The following is a 20,801-nucleotide window of genomic DNA, read 5'->3' as shown; positions in this document are numbered from 1 at the left end:
TGGGTGAGGTTTTCTGATACAGAGACAGTGGGTGAGGGTCTCTGATACAGAGACAGTGGGTGAGGGTCTCTGATACAGAGACAGTGGGTGAGGGTCTCTGATACAGAGACAGTGGGTGAGGGTCCTGATACAGAGACAGTAGGTGTGGGTCTCTGATACAGAAACAGTGAGTGAGGGTCTCTGATACAGGGACAGTGGGTGAGGTTTTCTGATACAGAGACAGTGGGTGAGGGTCTCTGATACAGAGACAGTGGGTGAGGGTCTGTAACAGAGACTGTGGGTGAGGGTCTCTGATACAGAGATAGTGGGTGAGGGTCCCTGATACAGAGACAGTGGGTGAGGGTCCCTGACACAGAGATAGTGGGTGAGGGTCCCTGATACAGAGACAGTCAATGAGGGTCTCTGATACAGAGACAGTGGGTGAGGGTCTCTGATACACAGGCAGTGGGTGAGGGTCTCTGATACAGAGACAGTGAGTGAGGGTCTCTGATACAGAGACAGTGGGTTAGGGTCTCTGATACAGAGATAGTGGGTGAGGGTTTCTGATACAGAGACCATGGGTGAGGGTCTCTGATACAGAGGCAGTGGGTGAGGGTCTCTGAAACAGAAACAGTGGGTGAGGGTCTCCGATACACAGACAGTGGGTGAGGGTCTCTGATACAGAGACCGTGGGTGAGGGTCTCTGATACAGAGACAGTGGTTGAGGGTCTCTAATACAGTGAAAGTGGGTGAGGGTCTCTGATACAGAGACCGTGGTTGAGGGTCTCTGTTACAGAGACAGTGGGTGAGGGTCCCTGATACAGTGAAAGTGGGTGAGGGTCTCTGATACAGAGGCAGTGGGTGAGGGTCTCTGATACAGAGACAGTGGATGAGGGTCTCTGATACAGAGGCAGTGGGTGAGGGTCTCTGATACAGAGACAGTGAGTGAGGGTCTCTGATACAGAGACCGTGGGTGAGGTTTTCTGATACAGAGACAGTGGGTGAGGGTCTCTGATACAGAGACCGTGGGTGAGGTTTTCTGATACAGAGACAGTGGGTGGGGGTCCCTGATGCAGAGATCGTGGGTGAGGGTCCCTGAAACAGAAACAGTGGGTGAGGGTCTCTGATACAGAGACAGTGGGTGAGGTTTTCTGATACAGAGACAGTGGGTGAGGTTTTCTGATACAGAGACAGTGGGTGAGGGTCTCTGAAACAGTGACAGTGGGTGAGGGTCTCTGATACAGAGGCAGTAGGTGAGGCTCCCTTTGTATATCAGTGACCCTCATTTGCCCATTTCCAGGGTACAGTGGATAATTTCATTTCACAGCTGGCCTGAATCCTCCATTTTGCAGAGAACAGTGAGGGGAAGGTGGGAAAAATGGGTGACAAAAAGATAAAAGGAATGAATCAAAGGTAAAAATTGAAATAAAACTGGAAAATCAAAACAAGAGGAATAAAGATGAGACATCAGTGAAAGTGGCACCAGGCTGAGAATCACAATTCACCAGACTTGGACATATCGTCATCGGCTAAAATGACCCCCTGTGGAAAATGATATGCGGAGAATTTTCGCAGTCCCGGTGTCACTTTGCCGGACAGGGGAAGTTCTGCGAACTGACCCCACACGCACGGTCGATCTCAAACAAGTAAAAGGAATGACAACATCGGACAGGAATAGTTCGGTGGCCAACTTCCTCTTTCAGAAGCTCACATCCCCTTTCTGCTTTCCCATCGCAACCACATCTACATGAGAAATCCTTCACGACCAACAAATACAACCAGTAATTCTAGAAATCAAACGATAACCTGCAGAATAAGCAGGGACTCTGTACAGTTACACAGTGAGTGACCCTCACCCTGAATAAACAGGGACTCTGTACAGTTACACAGTGAGTGACCCTCACCCTGAATAAACAGGGACTCTGTACAGTTACACAGTGAGTGACCCTCACCCTGAATAAACAGGGACTCGGTACAGTTACACAGTGAGTGACCCTCACCCTGAATAAACAGGGACTCTGTACAGTTACAGTGAGTGACCCTCACCCTGAATAAACAGGGACTCTGTACAGTTACACAGTGAGTGACCCTCACCCTGAATAAACAGGGACTCTGTACAGTTACACAGTGAGTGACCCTCACCCTGAATAAACAGGGACTCGGTACAGTTACACAGTGAGTGACCCTCACCCTGAATAAACAGGGACTCTGTACAGTTACAGTGAGTGACCCTCACCCTGAATAAACAGGGACTCTGTACAGTTACACAGTGAGTGACCCTCACCCTGAATAAACAGTGACTCTGTACAGTTACACAGTGAGTGACCCTCACCCTGAATAAACAGTGACTCTGTACAGTTTTTTTTTCAAAAAATATACTTTATTCATAAAAATTTGCAGCAGTACATACAAAACAGTTGTCATATCACTTTCCAAACGTACACAATACAGATTATACAATTTGCTGGTTACGTTAAGTGCAGTACAATGAACACATTGGACATCATTGCAGTTCATGACACTCTAGGGTGTCTCATTGCATCATACTCAACACAGATTATTGCTTACAGATTCGTTTCTGGTCCATTTCAGATTCATCACAGGTACATTACAGCAATTTGAATTTTACATTCTGCCCGAGGGGGTTTTTCCCTGATTGCAGCCCCTCGGTTTACAATGGCGGGAAGGCTCTAAACGGTTGCCTTTCCCCACAGGGCCTTTGCGGCGGCCGCACCCATCCTCAGTGCATCCCTCAGCACGTAGTCCTGGACCTTGGAATGTGCCAGTCTGCAACACTCGGTCGAGGACAGCTCCTTGTGCTGGAAGACCAGCAAGTTTCGGGCAGACCAAAGGGCGTCTTTCACCGAGTTGATGGTCTTCCAGCAGCAGCCGATGTCCGTCTCAGTGTGCGTCCCCGGGAACAGCCCATAGAGCACAGAAACCTGTGTTACGGAACTGCTCGGGACGAACCTGGACAGATACCACTGCATCTCTCTCCAGACCTTCTTTGCAAAGGCACATTCCATAAGGAGGTGGGTGACGGTCTCGTCTCCACCGCAGCCTCCTCTGGGACAGTGCGCGGTGGCGCTGAGAGTCCGGGAGTGCATGAAGGATCTGACGGGAAGGGCCCTTCTCACCACCAGCCAAGCTAGGTCTTGGTGCTTGTTTGAAAGCTCTGGCGATGAGGCGTTCTGCCAAATGACATTGACAGTCTGCTCGGGGAACCAACCGACAGGATCCACCATCTCCTTTTCCCGCAGGGTCTCGAGGACGTTGCATGCGGACCACTTGCTGATCGCCTTGTGGTCAAAGGTGTTTTCCTGCACAAACCTTTCCACGAAGGACAGGTGGGGCGGAACGGTCCAACTGGACGGAGCGTTCCGTGGCAGCGTGGCCAGGCCCATCCTTCTCAACACCGGGGACAGGTAGAACCTCAGCACGTAGTGACACTTTGTGTTTGCGTACCGAGGGTCTACGCACAGCTTGATGCAGCCGCACACAAAGGTGGCCATCAGGATGAGGGTCACGTTGGGCACGCCTTTCCCCCCTTTCTCTGGAGATTTGTACATCGTGACCCTGCGGACACGGTCCATTTTTGATCTCCAGACAAAGTGGAAGATGGCTCGGGTGACTGTCACGGCGCAGGAGCGAGGTATGGGCCAGACCTGCGCCACGTACAGCAACACCGAGAGCACCTCGCACCTGATGACCAGGTTCTTGCCCATGATCGAGAGGGATCGTTGATGCCACAGTCCCAGTTTCTGCTTAACCTTGGAGATACGCTCCTCCCAGTTTTTGGTGCACGCCCCGGCCCCCCGGGTGACTCTGTACAGTTACAGTGAGTGACCCTCACCCTGAATAAACAGGGACTCTGTACAGTTACAGTGAGTGACCCTCACCCTGAATAAACAGGGACTCTGTACAGTTACAGTGAGTGACCCTAACCCTGAATAAACAGTGACTCTGTACAGTTACACAGTGAGTGACCCTCACCCTGAATAAACAGTGGGGTATTTATTATCTCTGTATAAAACGGTTTGTCGTGAATCGTCGTTTTGCATCTCTCATGATTTTTATTTCCATTCAAGTCACAAGAGGTCAGTGTCGGTATGGGGGAGGGGCTGAGGGGAGGAACAGAGGGGTAACTTTACTGAGCTTTACTCTGTATCTAACCCGTGCTGTACCTGCCCTGGGAGTGTTTGATGGAGCTTTTGCACTCTCAATTTCAAACTGCTTCCTTCAGTTTATTGGTCAGTCTGAGGCCCACAAATGCCAAAAATGGAACATGAAATATCTGAACCAAAACAGGAACCTTCTGGGAAGTGACGATAAGGAACCCCCTGCTTGGAGCTCAGTGCAGTGACAGGAGAAGCTCAGACAGCCAGACCCCCACACACAGACTCAGGGTCTCCCCGACCCAGGCCCAGACCCCCACACACAGACTCAGGGTCTCCCCGACCCAGTGCCAGGCCCAGGTTTGTCTGCTTGGGTTTAAGAGGGAGGATGTGTGTCTGTGTCTCTGTGTGGTGTGTGTGTGGATTTGTGTGTCTGTGTGTGTGTCTGAATATGTCTGTGTGTGCGTGCATTTGTGTCTGTGTATGCCTGTGTCTGTATGTCTGTGTGTGTATGTGTCTGTGTTTGTGTGTGTGCCTATGTGTGTGTGTGTGTGTCTGTGTTTGTGTTGTGTGTCTGTCTGTGTGTTTGTGTGTGTGTCTGTGTATGTGTCTGTGTGTATTTGTGTGTATGTATGTGTGTTTGTCTGTTTATGTGTTTGTGTCTGTGTGTGTCTGTGTCTGTGTGTGTGTGTGTTTCTCTGTGTGTGTCTGTGTTTATGTCTGTGTGTGCGTCTGTGTCTCTGTGTGTGTGTCTCTGTGTGTGTGTGTCTGTGTGCGTGTGTGTCTGTGTGTGTGTCCGTGTGTGTGTCTGTGTGTGTGTGTCCGTGTGTGTGTCTGTGTGTGTGTCCGTGTGTGTGTCTGTGTCTGTGTGTGTCTGTGTGTGTGTGTCTGTGTGTGTGTCTATGTGTCTGTGTGTGTGTGTCTGTCTGTCTGTGTGTGTGTGTCTGTCTGTCTGTTTGTGTGTCTGTATGTGTGTGCCTGTGTCTGTCTGTCTATGTGTGTGTCTGTGTATGTGTCTGTGTGTGTCTGTGTGTGTGTGTCTGTCTGTGTGTCTATGTGTGTGTCTGTGTGTGTGTCTGTGTATGTGTCTGTCTGTGTGTGTGTCTGTGTGTGTGTGTATGTGTCTGTGCCTGTGTGTGTCTGTCTGTGTGTGTGTCTGTGTTTGTGTGTGTGTCTGTGTCTGTGTTTGTGTGTCTGTGTGTGTGTGTGTATTTGTCTGTGCCTGTGTGTGTCTGTGTTTGTGTGTATGTGTCTGTGCCTGTGTGTGTCTGTCTGTGTGTGTGTGTGTGTGTCTGTGTTTGTGTGTGTGTGTCTGTGTGTGTGTGTGTGTGTGTCTGTGTGTGTGTCTGTGTCTGTGTGTGTGTCTGTGTATGTCTGTGTGTGTGTGTGTGTGTCTGTGTTTGTGTCTGTGTGTGTGTGTGTCTGTCTGTGTGTCTATGTGTGTCTGTGTGTGTGCCTGTGTATGTGTCTGTCTGTGTGTGTGTGTGTGTCTGTGCCTGTGTGTGTCTGTCTGTGTGTGTGTCTGTGTTTGTGTGTGTGTCTGTGTCTGTGTTTGTGTGTCTGTGTGTGTGTGTGTATTTGTCTGTGCCTGTGTGTGTCTGTCTGTGTGTGTGTGTGTCTGTGTTTGTGTGTCTGCATGTGTCTGTGTGTGTGTGTCTGTGTGTGTGTCTGTGTGTGTGTGTGTGTGTGTCTGTCTGTGTGTCTGTGTGTGTGTGTGTGTGTGTCTGTGTGTATGTGTGTGTGTGTGTGTCTGTGTCTGTGTCTGTCTGTGTCTGTGTGTGTGTGTGTCTGTGTGTGTGTCTGTGTCTGTGTGTGTGTGTCTGTGTTTCTGTGTGTGTGTGTCAGTGTGTGTGTTTCTGTGTGTGTGTGTCAGTGTGTGTGTGTCTGTGTCTGTGTCTGTGTGTCTGTGTCTGTGTGTCTGTCTACCCATGAAGCCAGATCTCTGCTGATATCCCACACTGAGCTTTGAGTCCCTGTTTATCACAGGGGATGGGACACTTTTCACCGGGAGGCTGTGTTAGGAGGATGTGCCGGCGTCTGTGAGATATAATAACGACTGAGTCACTCGAAATACCTCTGAACTAGAACAATGGAGCAATAAATCTCACACCCACCAGCCCCGTGTTGAAATGTTTCCAGTGTCATAAATAATGAGTTGCATTTCGCAAAGTGCCATGACAGCTGTTACATCATTCGACGACATCCCATAAACAGATCACTGAGCAAATCATCTGTTCCTGGTGCTGTGTTTTTAGGGGAGGATGTCGGCCAGAATCCTGGGTCCAGCCGTGTCAGAGGTTAGGCTGAACCATTGGAACACAGGCAGGCTCAAGTCCGGCCTAACACTGCGTCAGAAGCCTCCAGGGATTCAGCGCTGGGCCGTAAGCCTAGATTATGGGCCAAGTGAGGCTTAAAATACACAAGAATCTGACCCAGAGGCGAGTGTTACCGACTGAGCCAAGCTGGCACAGGAGCCTCCTCTACAATCACTGCTCCGGGCCTATCTCAGCTGGAGCTTGGGAGTCGCCAACCCTCCAGGATTGGCCTGGAGTCTCCAGCAATTAAAGACACTGCTGGAAGCAACACCCAGGGAGAGAAACCAGAGAGGCATTTAAAAATATGGCGTGTTTTTAAAATTTTCTTTGAGGAGTTTATTAGTTTTAAACATATTGGAGATGGGGGAGAAAGTACTGTTTGACCGGGAGGGGCGGCTCGAGGCAGGAGGTCATGTGACGAAGCCTCCAGGAATGCTCTGAAGCAGAGTTGGTAACCTCTGGTCGGAGGCTGAGCCCGTGTTTGGGTTGAGTCGGGTTTGTATTGAGTGAGCCCCCTGTAATCTCTGACCCCCCCCCCTTTTCCAGTGACAGCTCCAAACTCTCAGAACCCAGCGCTGCCCCTCCGCTGTGGGATGGCAGAGGGGAGCCCCAGTACTGGGCTGAGAGACTCATCTCTCGTACTCGCTGTCTGAATCCAGAAATAAACATGTGTCAACGTCCTTTGAAAAACTGCGGGAATCAGGACAGCTTCAGCTTCAGATTCAGATTCAGAAGCGATGACTTAGATCACAGCTGACTTTATTTTTCCAGTGAGATACCTCACATTCTTCGAGTAGATTGAGTCCGGGAATTAATATCTATTATTCCTGGAATTCCCACACTCAGTGTTATTAAACAAAACGATGACGCCAGTGAGCTCTGCACGGCTTCTGTAATTTCCCTGAGTCAGTATGACACCCTGATGCTCAATATTTACTGGCAGCCTCTTCCTGGCGGGCAGAGTGCAATAGAGAGAGAGAGAGAGAGCCCCGCCCCCACACCACTCCTTTGAAATATATTTGTTCTTGGGATGTGGGCTAGGCACAATTTATTGGCCATTCCCACTTGCCCCTGAGGGCATTAAGAGAGGGAGGGCGTCCTGGAGTAACATGGGATGGAGTAGCCTAGTGGTTGCAGTGCTGGACTGGCATCTGCAGCCTCGACCATTCCAATCTTCTGGCCGGCCTCCCACCTTCCCCCACCCCCCCCCCCCTCCAGCCCATCCAAAACCCCGCTGCCCCGAACTCGCACCGAGTCCCAACGTGGTCGACTCTGAAATAAAATGCTGGAAGCACTCGGCATCTGGGGAGAAAGAAGCAGAGTTAACGTTTCAGGTCGATGACCTTTCGTCAAAACTGGAAGACGATGAGGATTAAATGGTTTCTAAGCAAGAACAGAGCCAGGAAAAGGGGAGGGGAGGAGAGATCAAACGATGGTGCAAGGCAAGGAGGGTGATAATGGGACAAGTGAAGAAAGAAAAGATGGGTCCAGAGCAGCTGTAAATGGCAACAGCAGAACCATTACCAGCATCCACTGTCGGAGAAAATGGGAGCAGTGGTTATGATCTGAAATTATTGAAATCGATGTTGAGTCTGGAAGGTTGTAAAGTGCCTAATCGAAAGATGAGGTGCTGTTCCTCGAGCTTCTGTTGAGCTTCACTGGAGCAGTGTCAGAGGCCGAGGACAGAGAGGTCAGAGTAGGAGTGGGACGGGGAATTAAAATGGCAAGTGACCGGCAGGTCAGGGTCGTGCTTGTGGAGATGTTCAGCAGAGCGATGGCCCGGTCTGCGTTTGGTCTCCCCGGTGTGGTTGTCTCTGAGGGCACCAAGGAATGGGCAATAAATGCAGCCTTGCCAGTGCTGCCCAGATACCAGGAACACATAGAAGATACAGACTGGTCAGATCAGGTGTAAAGTCAGTAGTTCCCTTCCTGGAACTAGATGGGGCTTTCACAACGATTTTCAACCTCAGTCAATTATTCTGGTGTTAAGGTTTACTGGATTCAATTTCCAACCTGTCGGGGTGGGGGAGGGGGGCCCGGATCCCATCAGCTGCTCCTTAGAGAGAGAGAGAGAGATAAAGAGAGTCAGAGACAGAGTGAGAGGGTCAGAGAGAGAAAAAGAGAGAGTTAGACAGAGAAGCAGAGAGAGAGAGAGTGAGACAGATAGCCAGAGAGTGAGAGAGGCATAGAGAGACAGAGCGATAGAGAGAGAGAGGCAGAGAGAGACAGACAGACAGGCAGAGAGAGAGACAGAGTGAGAGAGAGGCACAGAGAGCGAGAGAGAGAGAGGGAGAGGGAGAGACCGAGAAACAGAAAGGCAGAGAGAGACAGTGCAAGAAAGACAGAGAGAGAGTCAGAAAGAAACAGAGAGCAAGATATCCCCACCATCACGGAAGCCAGTCTTCGGCCAATTCGATTCACTCCACGTGATATCAAGAAACGGCTGAGTGCACTGGATACAGCAAAGGCTATGGGTCCTGACAACATCCCGGCTGTAGTACTGAAGTCTTGTGCTCCAGAACTAGCTGCGCCTCGAGCCAAACTGTTCCAGTACAGCGACAACACTGGCATCTACCCGACAATGTGGAAAATTGCCCAGGTATGTCCTGTCCACAAAAAGCAGGACAAATCCAATCCGGCCAATTACCGCCCCATCAGTCTATTCTCAATCATCAGCAAAGTGATGGAAGGTGTCATCGACAGTACTATCAAGCGGCACTTACTCACCAATAACCTGCTCACCGATGCTCAGTTTGGGTTCCGCCAGGACCACTCGGCTCCAGACCTCATTACAGCCTTGGTCCAAACATGGACAAAAGAGCTGAATTCCAGAGGTGAGGTGAGAGTGACTGCCCTTGACATCAAGGCAGCATTTGACCGAGTGTGGCAGCAAGGAGCCCTAGTAAAATTGAAGTCAATGGGAATCAGGGGGAAAACTCTCCAGTGGCTGGAGTCACACCTAGCACAAAGGAAGATGGTAGTGGTTGTTGGAGGCCAATCATCTCAGCCCCAGGACATTGCTGCAGGAGTTCCTCAGGGCAGTGTCCTAGGCCCAACCATCTTCAGCTGCTTCATCAATGACCTTCCCTCCATCATAAGGTCAGAAATGGGGATGTTCGCTGATGATTGCACAGTGTTCAGTTCCATTCGCAACCCCTCAAATAATGAAGCAGTCCGAGCCCGCATGCAGCAAGACCTGGACAACATCCAGGCTTGGGCTGATAAGTGGCAAGTAACATTCGCGCCAGATAAGTGCCAGGCAATGACCATCTCCAACAAGAGAGTGTCTAACCACCTCCCCTTGACATTCAACGGCATTACCATCACCGAATCCCCCACCATCAACATCCTGGGGGTCACCATTGACCAGAAACTTAACTGGACCAGCCACATAAATACTGTGGCTACAAGAGCAGGTCAAAGGCTGGGTATTCTGCGGCGAGTGACTCACCTCCTGACTCCCCAAAGCCTTTCCACCATCTACAAGGCACAAGTCAGGAGTGTGATGGAATACTCTCCACTTGCTTGGTGTCAAGAAGCTCGACACCATCCAAGATAAAGCAGCCCGCTTGATTGGCACCCCATCCACCACCCTAAACATTCACTCCCTTCACCACCGGCGCACTGTGGCTGCAGTGTGTGCCATCCACAGGATGCACTGCAGCAACTCGCCAAGGCTTCTTCGACAGCACCTCCCAAACCCGCGCCCTCTACCACCTAGAAGGACAAGGGCAGCAGGCACATGGGAACAACACCACCTGCATGGTCCCCTCCAAGTCACACACCATCCCGACTTGGAAATATATCGCCGTTCCTTCATTGTCGCTGGGTCAAAATCCTGGAACTCCCTTCCTAACAGCACTGTGGGAGAACCGTCACCACACGGACTGCAGCGGTTCAAGAAGGCGGCTCACCACCATCTTCTCAAGGGCAATTAGGGATGGGCAATAAATGCCGGCCTCGCCAACAACGCCCACATCCCGTGAACGAATAAAAAAAAAGGGAGTGAGAGAGGGAGTGAGAGAGGGAGAGCAAAAAAGAGACAGAGACAGAGAGACGGAAAGAGAGGGACAGAGACAGAGAGACGGAAAGAGAGAGACAGAGAAAGACAGAGACAGAGAGAGAGAGGGAGAGACTGAGAAACAGAGAAAGGCAGAGAGAGAGAGGGAGAGAGAGTGACAGACAGAGAGAGAGAGAGACAGAAACGGAGAGAGAAAGACAGAGAGAGAAAGAAAGGGAGAGAGAAAGAGTGAGACAGATAGACAGAAAGAGATAGAGAGAAAAAAAGAGAGACGGAGAGGGACAGAGAGAGAGAGACAGAGAGAGAGACAGAGAGAAAGGGAGAGAGACAGAGGAAGAGGGATGCAGAGAGAGAAAGAGAGAGAGACATTGACCCATCGCTCACTGGAATTCTCATGACCTTTGACCTCCTTTTCTTTCTGTTCGTGATGTTTTGGATCTTTGTTTGGGTGAGTCACTGTGCGTTTACAACATCAGAAATCAGTGACCCGACTGTACCTACGTGCACTGACTATCTACAACACTGCATGCAGTGACAAACTATAACACTGCATGCACTGACTATCTATAACACTGCGAACATTGGCTATCTGTAATACTACATGCACTGGATATCTACAACACTGCTGGTGCCTATTATCTTAAACACTGCATGCACTGTCTATCTATAGCACATCAAGCACTGGCTATCTATAACACTTAAGAAGCTCGACACCATCCAGGATAAAGCAGCCCGCTTGATTGGCACCCCATCCACCACCCTAAACATTCACTCCCTTCACCACCGGCACACTGTGGCTGCAGTGTGCACCATCCACAGGATGCACTGCAGCAACTCGCCAAGGCTTCTTCGACAGCACCTCCCAAACTCGCGACCTCTACCACCTAGAAGGACAAGGGCAGCAGGCACATGGGAACAACACCACCTGCACGTTCCCCTCCAAGTCACACACCAGCCTGACTGGGTCAAAATCCTGGAACTCCCTTCCTAACAGCACTGTGGGAGAACCTTCACCACACGGACTGCAGCGGTTCAAGAAGGCGGCTCACCACCAGCTTCTCAAGGGCAATTAGGGATGGGCAATAAATGCTGGCCTCGCCAGCGACGCCCACATCCCATGAACGAATTTAAAAAATCTATAACACTGCATCCACTGGCTATTTAAAGCACTGCCTGCATTGGCTATCTAGCACTGCGTGCACTGGCTATCTATAACACTGAGCACACTGACTATCCATAACACTGCATGCACTGGCTATCTATAACACTGAGCGCATTTGCAACCTATAACACTGGGTGTACTGGCTCTATATAACATTGGAAGCACTGACTATCCTAACACTGCTTGCTTTGGCTACCTATAACACTGTATGCACTGGCTATCTATCATACTGCCTTCACTGGCTATCTGTATTGCCAAGCTCACTGGCTATCTATAACGCTGCATGCACTGGTTATCTATAACACTGCCTGCACTGGCTACCTATTACGCCTGATTGCATTTGCAATCTATAACACTGCATGTACTGGCTATCTACAACTGAGCGCACTGGTTTTCTATAACACTGCATACACTGGCTATCTACAACTGCGTGCACTGGCTATCTATAGCACTGTATGCACTGGTTATCTATAACACTGCCTGCACTGGCTATCCATAACGCTGCGTGCACTGGCTATCTATAACACTGCGTGCACTGGCTATCTATTACACTAGGTGCACCAGCTATCTATAACACTATGTGCACTGGCTATCTATAACACTATGTGCACCAGCTATCTATAACACTATGTGCGCTGGCTATCCATAACACTGCCTGCACTGGCTATCTATAACACTGCGTGCGCTGGCTATCTATGACACTGCGTGCGCTGGCTATCTATAACACTGCGTGCACTGGCTATCTATGACACTGCGTGCGCTGGCTATCTATAACACTGCGTGCGCTGGCTATCTATAACACTGCTGCACTGGCTATCTATAACACTGTGTGCGCTGGCTATCTATAACACTGCTGCACTGGCTATAACACTGCGTGCACTGGCTATCTATAACACTATGTGTGCTGGCTATCTATAACACTGCTGCACTGGCTATAACACTGCGTGCACTGGCTATCTATAACACTACGTGTGCTGGCTATCTATAACACTGCTGCACTGGCTATCTATAACACTATGTGCGCTGGCTATCTATAACACTGCGTGCACTGGCTATCTATAACACTACGTGCGTTGGCTATCTATAACACTGATGCACTGGCTATCTATAACACTGCGTGCACTGGCTATCTATAACACTGCTGCACTGGCTATCTATAACACTGCGTGCACTGGCTATCTATAACACTACGTGCGTTGGCTATCTATAACACTGCTGCACTGGCTATCTATAACACTGCGTGCACTGGTTATCTATAACACTACGTGCGCTGGCTATCTATAACACTGCTGCACTGGCTATCTATAACACTGCTGCACTGGCTATCTATAACACTGCGTGCACTGGCTATCTATGACACTGCGTGCGCTGGCTATCTATAACGCTGCTGCACTGGCTATCTATAACACTGCGTGCACTGGCTATCTATAACACTGCTGCACTGGCTATCTATAACACTGCTGCACTGGCTATCTATAACACTGCGTGCACTGGTTATCTATAACACTACGTGCGCTGGCTATCTATAACACTGCTGCACTGGCTATCTATAACACTGCTGCACTGGCTATCTATAACACTGCGTGCACTGGCTATCTATGACACTGCGTGCGCTGGCTATCTATGACACTGCGTGCGCTGGCTATCTATAACACTGCTGCACTGGCTATCTATAACACCGCTGCACTGGCTATCTATAATCACTGCATGCGCTGGCTATCTATAACACTGCTGCACTGGCTATCTATAATCACTGCTGCACTGGCTATCTATAACACTGCATAAACTCACTGTCAAAGACAATTTGGTTCTGCTTCTTCTTTTCTTCATGACGTTTCTGTTCTGTTATTCACCTCATTTCTGGCTCGATGTCTTTGATGACCATCAAACGATCTTTGTGAAAGGGTGTTTGAGAAAACTTCCCTCTGATTGGCGGGTTGGTATCTTCCAATGTGATATGCAGCAGTTTATTGGTTTGAAAACAAAGATTAGCTCAATATTTTTCCTTAAAAGCTTGAACTTGCATTTATATGGTGCCTTTCACATCCTCGGGATGTCCCAAAGCGCTTTACAGCCAATAAAATAATTTTGAAGTGCAGTCACTGTTGTCATGTAGGGAAATGTGGCAGCCAATTTGTGCAAAGCAAGATCCCACAAACAGCAAATGTGTAAATGACCAGTGATTGGTGTTGATTGAGGAAGGAGTATTGGCCAGGACTCTCTGCTCTTTTTGTGAAGCAGCTTCATGGATTGTTTTGTGCCCACCTCAGTTCAACATCTCATCTGAAAGACGGCACCTCCGACAATGCAGCACTCCCTCAGAACTGGCACTGCTGAGCGGAGAGAACACAGCACAGAGCTCTGACCGAACACATTCCTCGGTCATGCACTTTGAACTCTCTGCTAGCTGTCAGATGGACCTTTGTGAAATCACAGCTCCAACTACAACACAACCCCTTCTTTAAAATTCGTTTTGGGATGTGCAACATTGGCAAGGTTGTACGTACAGCCCATCCCAAGCACCAGTAAAATAAAATTGATTGTTTAGACTGCTGAATTTGCAGAAGTAAGAGATCTGGGCATCTCCCAAACTCCGGCTTCTGGTAAGAGTGAGTCACACGAGGCGGTGCCAGGAACTGAGAGGGAAACAGAAAGCCTGATGACAGCAATGTTTCCCAATACAACACGGGCAAAACAGCCAGCTTAACTTCAACACAGAAACAGAGCGGGGTCAGGGAAAGAAACAGCAGACCCTTTGCACTGAGTGAAACAGCACTATCACCGCTGAGAAACAGCTCATGAATTACTCTGAGGCGCAGCCGCTGCGGTTATAAAAGAAAACATTTATAAAGCACCTTTCATGACTTCAGGACGTCCCAAAACGCTTTATAATGAAGTACTTTTTGAAGTGTAGTCACTGTTGTAATGTAGGAAATGCAGCAGCCAATTTGCGCACAGCAAGATCCCACAAACAACAATGTGGTAATGACCAGATAATCTGTTTTTTAGTGAATGCTGGTTGAGGGATAAATATTGGCCAGGATACCGGGAAGAGCTCCCTGCTCTTCATAGAATCATAGAATCGTACAGCACAGAAGGGGGCCATTCAGCCCATCGTTCCTGTGCCGGCTCTTTGAACGAGCTATCCAATTAGTCCCATTCCCCTGCTCTTTCCCCGTACCCCTGTAAATTATTTTCCTTCAAGTATTTATCCAATTTTGTTTTGAAAGTTATTATTGAATCTGCTTCCACCGCCCTTTCAGGCAGCGCATTCCAGATCAGAACAACTCGCTGCGTAAAAAAAATTCTCCTCATCTCCCCTCTGGTTCTTTTGCGAATTACCTTAAATCCGTGTCCACTGGTCACCGACCCTCCTGCCACTGGAAACAGTTTCTCTCTATGTACTGTATCAAAACCATTCAGAATTTTGAAAACCTCCATTAAATCTCCCCTTAATCTTCTCTGCTCTAAGGAGAACAATCCCAGCTTCTCCAGTCTATCCACATAACTGAAGTCCCTCATCCCTGGTTCCATTCTGGTAAATCTCCTCTGCACCCTCTCCAAGGCCTTGACATCCTTTCTAAAGTGCGGTGCCCAGAATTGAACACAATATTCTAGCTGAGGCCTAACCAGTGTTTTATAAAGGTTCAGCATTACTTCCTTGCTTTTGTACTCTGTGCCTCCATTTATAAAGCCCAGGATCCCATATGCTTTTTTAACAACCTTCTCAACTTGTCCTGTCACCTTCAAAGATTTGTGTACACACACCCCCAGGTCACTCTGTTCCTGCACCCCGTTTAAAACTGTACCATTTAGTTTATATTGCCTCTCCTCATTCTTCCTTCCAAAATGCATCACTTTACACTTCACTGCGTTAAATTTCATCTGCCATGTGTCTGCCCATTTCACCAGTCTGTCTATGTCTTCCTGAAATTCTGAAGTTTATATCATCTGCAAACTTTGAAATTATACCCTCTATACCCAAGTCCAGGTCATTAATATATATCAAAAAGAGCAGTGGTCCTAATACTGACCCCTGGGGAACACCACTGTAAACATCCCTCCAGTCTGAAAAACAACCGTTCACCACTACTCTCTGCTTTCTGTCCATTAGCTAATTTTGTATCCATGCTGTCACTGTCCCTTTAATTCCATGGGCTATAATTTTGCCAACAAGTCTATTGTGTGGCACTTTATCAAATGGCTTTTGAAAGTCCATATACCGAACATCAACCGCACTACCCTCATCAATCCTCTCTGTTACTTCATCAAAGAACTCAATCAAGTTCTTAGAAACATTGTCTTGGGTCCTTTAATATCCACCTACAGAGGCTCAGCCTGGCACCGCATTTACTGTAGGCTGGTTCTGTCTGTGGCCGTGGCAGAGAAGAAATGAGTGTGCACTGGCATGGCACCAGGATGCGTGTCGAAAATTCTCTCTTCTGGAGGCAGAGACTGGGTAACATCTCACCCTCAGAGAAACAAATCTCTAACACATGCCGCACTCCCCCTAGCACTTGTACATTGTGTGGTTTCTGGCCCCAGATCAAATCAAGAATTTCTCAGATCAATGAGTGCGGGGTGGGGTGGGGGAGGGGAGAACACGATCCATCTGCCTCAATGGTGAGGCCTGAGGAGCCTCCGATATTGGGCTCCAGGCCTCATTTCCGGTGACTCGTAGCTGAAGATCAGGCTTTGGACCAAGGATGGGGGGTGGGGGGAACCAGGGTGGGGGGCTCAGACTGTGGGGGGGGGGGGAAATCGGGCTGTGGGAGGTGCAATCGGTGTTTGGGGAAGTGATCAGGGTTTGGGGGACGATCAGGGTTTGGGGAGCGATTGGGCTGTGGGGGGGGGTGATTGGCCTTTGGGGAGGTGATCGGGCTGTGGGGGGGGGGAGCGATCATGCTGTGTGGAAGTGATCGGGGTTTGGGCTCCTCCTGGCTCTCCATCGAGGGAGGAAGGGGACCCTCCCTCTCAGTTAGTGCCATGTTGTGCTGAGTGAAATGTAAGATGAGCAGGAGACTAATTTGAATCAATTATTTTCTCCCTTCGAACATTCCCGTCTGCGTTCCTGCCGCCGGTACATCGACATTATCCAATATGGCGGGTGGCGAACCTCCGGCCGGAAATTGTGGCCACATTGGGAGTTTAGTCGGCCGTTAAACAGGCCGTGCGGGGCCGAATTTATGGGCCGGTGATGTAGATGGGGTTTGGACGCTGACTGTCAGGGCCGGTCCTGTCGATCTTCAGGGCTCGCTGTGCTGGAGTGTTGAGGATACAGAAGGAGAAGTGAAAAATATACAAACCAGACAGCGACGTTTCCCGACAGAAGTCAGACAATATATCAACACAGACCGGCACACGGCCTGAACGTTTAATGACCCTGTCGGCAAAGCAGCAGAATGGTGAGTCACAAACTGCCTGTAACTGCTTGGACCAAGCTAGGAAACTCCCCTGCCACCAGCCCCATCCCACCGCCGAGCTTCACAGCTCTTGTTTTGGTTTTTAAGGGGTTGCAACTTCGACAGTTTTGAAATATTTACAGCCCATTGTCACGCTCCCCGTCACTCGAGAGCTTCATCATCCTGGCCAAAGCCTCTCTCAGACATAACGACAGGCGAAGCCAAGATACATCTTTACATATTGTAACTGAGGGTTAATTTAACCACCCAAACTCAACATACAGAAGAGAGTGAGGGCCCCCCCCCCCAGGCACCTGGCGTTATTCTCAGGGCAACTTCTGTGTTTTATAAGTCCATGGAGGGGGGAGTTTGCCCTGAATAGTGCAACTGAGAGTAAAGCTCCCTCTACACTGTCCCATCAAACACCCAGGGCAGGTACAGTAAGGGTTAGATACAGAGTAAAGCTCCCTCTACACTGTCCCATCAAACACCCAGGGCAGGTACAGTAAGGGTTAGATACAGAGTAAAGCTCCCTCTACACTGTCCCATCAAACACTCCCAGGGCAGGTACAGCACGGGTTAGATACAGAGTAAAGCTCCCTCTACACTGTCCCATCAAACACTCCCAGGGCAGGTACAGGGTTAGATACAGAGTAAAGCTCCCTCTACACTGTCCCATCAAACACTCCCAGGGCAGGTACAGCACGGGTTAGATACAGAGTAAAGCTTCCTCTACACTGTCCCATCAAACACTCCCAGGGCAGGTACAGCACGGGTTAGATACAGAGTAAAGCTTCCTCTACATTGTCCCGTCAAACACTCCCAGGGCAGGTACAGCACGGGTTAGATACAGAGTAAAGCTCCCTCTACACTGTCCCGTCAAACACTCCCAGGGCAGGTACAGCACAGGTTAGATACAGAGTAAAGCTCCCTCTACACTGTCCCATCTAACACTCCCAGGGCAGGTACAGCACGGGTTAGATACAGAGTAAAGCTTCCTCTACATTGTCCCGTCAAACACTCCCAGGGCAGGTACAGCACGGGTTAGATACAGAGTAAAGCTCCCTCTACACTGTCCCATCAAACACTCCCAGGGCAGGTACAGCACTGATTAGATGCAGAATAAAGCTCCCTCTACACTGTCCCATCAAACACTCCCAGGGCAGGTACAGCACTGATTAGATGCAGAATAAAGCTCCCTCTACACTGTCCCATCAAACACTCCCAGGGCAGGTACAGCACTGATTAGATGCAGAATAAAGCTCCCTCTACACTGCCAACACCTACACATCCATATCTCACAGTAATACTCCCATATCAAGAGAACATAAGAAATAGGAGCAGGAGTAGGCTATTCGGCCCCTCGAGCCTGCTCCGCCATTCAATCAGATCATGGCTGATCTTCGACCTTAACTCCACTTTCCCGCCCGATCCCCATATCCCTTGATTCCCCTAGAGTCCAAAAATCTATCGATCTCAGTCTTGAATATACTCAACGACTGAACATCCACAGCCCTCAGGAGTAGAGAATTCCAAAGATTCACAACCCTCTCAGTGAAGAAATTCCTTCTCATCTCGGTCCTAAAAGGCCGACCCCTTATCCTGAGACTATGCCCCCTAGTTCTAGACTCTCTAGCCAGGGGAAACAGCCTCACACCATCTGCCCTGCAAGCCCTCTAAGAATTTTATACGTTTCAATGAGATCACCTCTTATTATTTTAAACACCAGAGAGTATAGGCCCATTCTCCTCAATCTCTCCTCATAGGATAACCCTCTCATCCCAGGAATCAATCTAGTGAACCTTTGTTGCACTGCCTCTAAGGAAAGTATATCCTTCCTTAGATAAGGAGACCAAAACTGTACACAGTACTCCAGGTGTGGTCTCACTAGTGCCCTGTACAATTGTAGCAAGACCTCCTTACTCTTGCACTCCAACCCCCTTGCATACCATTTGCCTTCCTAATTGCTTGCTGTGATTCGTGTACAAGGACACCCAAATCCCTCTGAACTCCAACATTTAATAGTTTCTCACCATTTAAAAAAATTCTGTTTTTCTATTCTTCCGACCAAAGTGAATAACCTCACATTTCCCCACATTATAATCCATTTGCCACCTTCTTGCCCACTCACTTAATCTGTCTATATCCCTTTGCAGACTCTTTGTGTCCTCCTCACAGCTTGCTTTCCCACCTAGCTTTGTATCGTCAGCAAACTTGGATACATTACACGCGGTCCCTTCATCTAAGTCGTTAATATAGATTGTAAATAGCTGAGGCCCAAGCACTGATCCTTGCAACACCCCACTAGTTACAGCCTGCAAACCTGAAAATGACCCTTTATCCCTACACTCTGTTTTCTGTCTGCTAACCAATCCTCTTATCCATGCTAATATATTACCCCCAATCCCATGGCCCCTTGTCTTGTGTAACAACCTTTTGTGTGCCTTTTGAAAATCCAAATATACGACATCCACTGGTTCCCCTTTAACTGCCCTGCTAGTTACATCCTCAAGAAACTGTATAAAACAAAGTAGATTTGTCAAACATGATTTCCCTTTAATGTTGACTCTGCCTAATCATATTATGATTTTCTAAGTGCCCTGTTACCACTTCCTTAATAATGGATTCCAGCATTTTCCCAATGACCGATGTCAGGCTTACTGACCTGTACCCTGTTTTCTCTCTCCTTTCTTGAATAACGCAGTAACATTTGCTACCTTCCAATCCACTGGGACCGTTCTAGAATCTAGGGAATTCTGGAAGATCACAACCAATGCATCCACTATCTCTGCAGCCACCTCTTTTAGAACCCTAGGATGTAGGCCATCAGATCCAGGGGATTTGTCGGCTTTTAGTCCCATTAATTTCTCCAAAACCTTTTCTTTGCTATTATTAATTACTTTAAGTTCCTCACTCTCGTTAGACCCTTGGTTCACCGCTATTTCTGGTTTGCTTTTTGTGTCTTCTACTGTGAAGACAGATACAAAATATTTAATGTCTCTGCCATTTCATTATTCCCCATTATAATTTAGAATCATGGAATCATAGAAAAGTTACAGCACAGAAGGAGGCCATTCAGCCCATCGAGGCTGCACCAGGTCTATGCAAGAGCAATCCAGCTAGTCCCACGCCCCCGCCCTATCCCCGTAGCCCTGCAAATTTTTTCCTTTCAAGTACTTATCCAGTTCCCTTTTGAAGGCCATGATTGAATCTGCCTCCACCACCCCCTCGGGCAGTGCATTCCAGATCCTAACCATTTGCTGTGTGAAAAGGTTTTTCCTCATGTCACCTTTGGTTCTTTTGCCAATCACCTTAAATATATGCCCTCTGGTTCTTGAATCTTCCACCAATGGGAACAGTTTCTCTCTATCTACTCTGTCTAGACCCTTCATGATTTTGAACACCTCTATCAAATCTTCTCTCAACCTTCTCTGTTCCAAGGAGAACAACCCCAGCTTCTCCAGTCTATCCACGTAACTAAAGTCCCTCATCCCTGGAATTATTTGAATAAATATCTTCTGCACCCTCTCTAAGGCCTTTACATCTTTCCCAAAGTGTGGTGCCCAGAATACTCCAGTTGTGGTCGAACCAGTGTTTTATAAAGGTTCATCATCACTTCCTTGCTTTTGTACTCTATGCCTCTATTTATAAAGCCCAGTATCCCTTATGCTTTTTTAACTGCTTTCTCAACTTGCCCTGCCACCTTCAACGATTTGTGCACATACACCCCCAGATCTCTCTGTTCCTGCACTCCTTTTAGAGTTTGCCCTCTAGTCTTCTCCTGTCTCAGCCTCTAAGGGACCCACA

The 20,801-nt window shown here is 48.6% G+C and overlaps 1 long non-coding RNA gene across 4 annotated transcripts in view; it reads left to right on the top strand.

Moving 5' to 3' along the window:
• LOC137306089 (uncharacterized) overlaps positions 1-20,801 on the top strand; it is a 171,660-nt gene that overhangs the window by 117,867 nt on the left and 32,992 nt on the right. For 2 of the 4 annotated variants that reach the window (XR_010958823.1, XR_010958824.1), the window contains exon 2: positions 16,745-16,997. The exons of the other annotated variants lie outside the window; for them this stretch is intronic. This is a non-coding gene — a long non-coding RNA (uncharacterized lncRNA). The remainder of the gene's footprint in view (positions 1-16,744; positions 16,998-20,801) is intronic. 4 annotated transcript variants of the gene reach the window in all.

This window comes from Heptranchias perlo, chromosome 41 (genome assembly GCF_035084215.1).
Source record: "Heptranchias perlo isolate sHepPer1 chromosome 41, sHepPer1.hap1, whole genome shotgun sequence".
NCBI lineage: Eukaryota > Metazoa > Chordata > Chondrichthyes > Hexanchiformes > Hexanchidae > Heptranchias > Heptranchias perlo.
This window is presented reverse-complemented; position numbering and strand designations above follow the sequence as displayed.